This window comes from Calidris pugnax, unplaced genomic scaffold, assembly GCF_001431845.1.
Source record: "Calidris pugnax isolate Ruff unplaced genomic scaffold, ASM143184v1 scaffold91, whole genome shotgun sequence".
Lineage (NCBI taxonomy): Eukaryota > Metazoa > Chordata > Aves > Charadriiformes > Scolopacidae > Calidris > Calidris pugnax.
This window is the reverse complement of record NW_015090898.1, coordinates 1409865-1414709: the sequence shown is the minus strand read 5'-3', so window position 1 is coordinate 1414709 and position 4845 is coordinate 1409865.

Here is a 4845-nt window from a genome sequence, read left to right as displayed (position 1 = left end):
GGGGTGATGGGGGACGCAGGGTGCTGGTGAGGCTCTGTTGGGTGCTGGGGGTCCTGTGGTTGGGCGTTGGGGGAGACAGGGTGCTGATGAAGCTCTGGAGGGGCTGTGGTGGGGTATTGGGAGACACAGGGTGCTGGTGAGGCTCTGTTGGGTGCTGAGGGTCCTGTGGGGGGGGGTTGGGGGATGCAGGGTGCTGATAAGGCTCTGTTGGGTGCTGAGGGTCCTGTGGGGGGGGGTTGGGGGATGCAGGGTGCTGATAAGGCTCTGTTGGGTGCTGAGGGTCCTGTGGGGGGGGGTTGGGGGATGCAGGGTGCTGATAAGGCTCTGTTGGGTGCTGAGGGTCCTGTGGGGGGGGGTTGGGGGATGCAGGGTGCTGATAAGGCTCTGTTGGGTGCTGAGGGTCCTGTGGGGGGGGGTTGGGGGATGCAGGGTGCTGATAAGGCTCTGTTGGGTGCTGGGGGTCCTGTGGTTGGGCGTTGGGGGAGACAGGGTGCTGATGAAGCTCTGGAGGGGCTGTGGTGGGGTATTGGGAGACACAGGGTGCTGGTGAGGCTCTGTTGGGGGCTGGGGGTCCTGTGGTGGGGTGTTGGGGGATGCAGGGTGCTGGTTAAGCTCTGGAGGGGCTGTGGTTTGGTGTTTGAGGAGGCAGGGAGCTGATGAGGTTCTGTTGGATGCTGGGGGTCCTGTGGTTGGGTGTTGGGGGGGGCAGGGTGCTGGTGAGGCTCTGGAGGGGCTGTGGTTGAGTATTGGGGGACACAGGGTGCTGGTGAGGCTCTGCTGGGTGCAGAGGTTAACACATGGTGTAACCACAGCTCCCAAGAGCATCCCTGGGGGAGCGTGACTGTCCCCCAGACACTCTAACCCCCAACCCTGTGGGAGAAAGAGCTTTCTCTTTGGTGTGTGCTCACCCTGCGGCCTGGGCTCGGGGCTGTGCCGGCCGCGGTGCCTGCGGCCACGGTTTGTTTGCTCAAAGCAGCCTCCAGCCAGCCCTGGCTCTCGCCCTCGGCCGGGGCACATGCCGCCAGGGACGGCTTCAAGCGCTGAGTGTTGTTGTGAAAAGTTTTCGCGCTACAGGTTTAGCACAAGCAAACATGCCAAGAAGCTGAGGTCTGCTCACCCCGCTCTCCTTCCCCTGCTATTTCAGCCCGGGCCACCCCTGCTGATAACCCCTGGGCGCCGTCCAGGCGCCGCGGCCACCGCCACGGCCTCACCCCCCGCCGGCTGCCAGCCACGGGCAGAGACCGGAGCAGCGGGTTAAAGGGTTGGGGAAAATCAGTTTTGAGGGGGACAATCATCTCTTGGGATGGAGCCAGAGGAAGTGGCAGACGCAGGGCTAGACTCAAGGATGGAAATGGGTTCCTGGGTTTCGGTTCTCCATCCTGTTGGTGTGCGTTTCCCGGTGATGGTGACCCTCCTTGGCGTGGCCTTGTGTGGCTGTACCTGCTCCGTCCTCAGAGGCAGCTCCTGCAGCCACAGCATCACAAACTGCCTTGGTAAAAATCAGTGTGTGTGGCCGTGGTGCTGCTTGTGGAGAGGGAATCGCTACACAAACCATAGAATCATAGAATCATAGAATGGTCTAGGTTGGAAGAGACCCTTGGGATCATGGAGTCCAACCATCTCCCCTACTCTACAAAGTCCTCCCCTACACCATGTCCCTCAGCACTGCATCTAAACGGCCCTTAAACACAGCCAGGGATGGGGACTCCACCCCCTCCCTGGGCAGCCTGTTCCAATGCCCGACCACTCTTTCCGTGAAAAATTCCTTCCTAATGTTCAATCTAAACCTCCCCTGTTGGAGCTTGAAGCCATTCCCTCTCGTTCTGTCACTAATTACCTGTGAGAAGAGCCCAGCACCAACCTCTCTACAGTGTCCTTTCACGTAGTTGTAACCAGTTTGGGTTCATCTCACCAGGAACCAGTGGATTTCCAGCTGAAAACACGCTCCCCCAGAGCTCCACGGTTTCGGCTCCACGAGGCCACTGGTCACTCGTACCCTGTGCCTCGAGCTGCTCCTGGCTCTGCCCAAAAGGCTGCAAGGGGTGGTGAGGGGGCAGCTCTGGGCTGGTGCCATGGGTCAGCCTGGTTGTGAGCCCCACGGAGAGTCCCTGGGCGATGCTGTGGGAGCTGAAGCGCTGGTCCCAGCCTGCTATGGGGCCAGGAGGGTTTCAGGACACACGGGGCTCACCCCACTGCAGGCTCCAGTCCCCCACACCACGTCCCCCATGGGGTGAGCGGGTCCCACGTGCTGCGGGGAAGAGGGAATCCAGCTGAAGAGCTGCTTCTGATGGTTTTCATCCTGCTCCGAGAGCAAGAGGGGATATTTGTTTCCTGGGAGTTCAAGGGCTGTTTACATGTTGATGAAGCAGCTCCATGTGCTGCTCGTGAAGAGCCTGAGGAGCAGCACGTTCGTGGGTCCTGGGCACCAGCTGGCTTTGCACCCACAATTTATGGGCAGAGACAGCCCCCCCCAGAGCCCCCCCCTGCCCCGGAGATGGGGCTGCCACCAGTGTCTTCAACCAGGAATGGTGAAAGGTTCTCCAGAGCATGGGAGCCCCAGATGAATCCCAGTGATGGGGAGGACAGAGCAAGGTCCGCAGGGTGCCCTGGAGCCACAGCTGTTCATGGGCACGTTTTGGGCCAAGCAGGAGTGACAAAATGGACCAAGACAGACACACAGGGCAGGAGGGATACCCCTCTCATGCCCAGGTGGGTTTCTGGGACCCCCTCGATGTGTAACCTGCCCAGACCCTGCTGAGCTCCCAGCAGCACATCCCGGGGCAGCCCCATCCTCTGCCACAGCTGCCTCTCGTCTGCAGGAGCCTCTCGGGCCGCCCAGCCTGGGCCGGGTGATTAATCTTTTGTCACAGAGGAATAGGGAGAACCAGCAATTAATAAACCCCTGGCTTAGGCAGTAACCCAGCTCTGCTGCCCCCCCCTCCCTTAAACATCACCCTGGTCCTGCCCGTGACTCGGGATGTGCCGGGTGCCGGGCACAGCCCCGATGTTATTGTAGGGTCTGCCCGCGGGGAGCGGGGTCAGGGCTGTTTGATGAGGAGGAATCGCCATCGGGAGGATGTTTGTTTTTGTAGCAGCTGGATGTGTCTCGGGGAGGGATGGGAACGTCTTCTGTCACTCGTGGGCCGGGAGGAGGCTGGCAGGGCAGGGATAAAGCTCCTGACAAGTTTGGACTAGCAGGCGAGTTGATTAGCTGAGAGATGAAAATTCACAGCTCGGCTCTCGCCGGGGCCGTGAGCTGCTGGAGATGTGTTTATGTGAGGGGAGAGCACCCCCGTGCACGCTGCCTGCCGTCCCGGGGAGCCACGGCAGCGCTCGGGTCAGCACTGGGTCCCCACAGTGAGACCTCCCCAGGGACCACGGGGACGAGGGGATGGGGGGCAGCATCTCGGGGGGGTTACAGAATTACAGAATTATCTAGGCTGGAAGAGACCCTCGGGATCATCGAGCCAGCCATCCACCCTACTCTAAAGTTCTCCCCTGCACCATATCCCCCAACACCACATCTAAACGGTTCTTAAACACAGCCAGGGATGGGGACTCAACCACCTCCCTGGGCAGCCTGTTCCAATGCCCGACCACTCTCTCCGTGAAGAATTGTTTCGGGTTGGGCATCTCGAGTTTTCCCTTCAGGGCAACGAAGCTTGTGAGGGGTCTGGAGAGTAAGTCTTGTGAGGAGAGGCTGAGGGAGCTGGGGGTGTTCAGTCTGGGGAAGAGGAGACTGAGGGGAGACCTCCTCGCTCTCTACAACTCCCTGAAAGGAGGGTGTAGAGAGGCCGGGTCGGTCTCTTCTCCCAAGTTACAGATGACAGGACAAGGGGTAATGGCTTCAAATTGCACCAGGGGAGGTTTAGACTGGACATTAGGAAACAATTCTTCACAGAGAGTAGAGTGTGGTCGGGCATTGGAAGAAGCTGCCCAGGGAGGTGGTCACTCTCTACAACTACTTGAAAGGACACTGTAGAGAGGTTGGTGCTGGTCTCTTCTCACAGGTAATTAGTGACAGAACAAGAGGGAACGGCTTCAAGCTCCAACAGGGTAGGTTTAGACTGAACATTAGGAAAGAATTTTTCACAGAGAGAGTGGTCGGGCATTGGAACAGGCTGCCCAGGGAGGGGGTGGAGTCCCCATCCCTGGCTGTGTTTAAGGGCTGTTTAGATGCAGTGCTGAGGGACATGGTGTAGGGGAGGACTTCGTAGAGTAGGGGAGATGGTTGGACTTGATGATCCCGAGGGTCTATCCAGCCTAGATGATTCTGTGATTCCATGGCCCCAGTGGGCACAGGGCACTGCTGGCTGCCTGAGCAGCACCACAGCAGCCTGGTTGTGCCCATGTCCTGCCACGGCCACGGGTGTTGGGGTCGGGGCACCCGGCGCTGCCTCGGGTGTTGATGTGCAGCCGAGGGTGGAAAAGAAACCCAGGGACCCTGGTCAGCTGAGAGCCCAGGCTGGGCTGGGTCTGATGGTACAGATTACCCGGTGATAGACAGAGATAAATGCATACAGCTGGAGGCGGAATAAATCGATGCTATACGTTGTATAATTGTCTTGAAAATAAGGTAATGACTGGCTCTTGGAATGCTTTGATCTTATCAGAAAGACAAGGAATACACTAATGGCTTTAATTAGACTTGGGGGATGAAATGAATTCGGCCTCCTGGGTGAGCTGGTTTCTGGAATTGACCACTGGTGGGGATAGAAAGGCTTTAATCAGATTTAGGCTCTTTAATACCCACAATAGTGTGTGTCTGCATGTGTGATACAGACCCACTGCTATGCCGGGCTGGGGGGTGGGGGGGGGGGCTGGGCTGCTGCTGCTTTTAGGAGC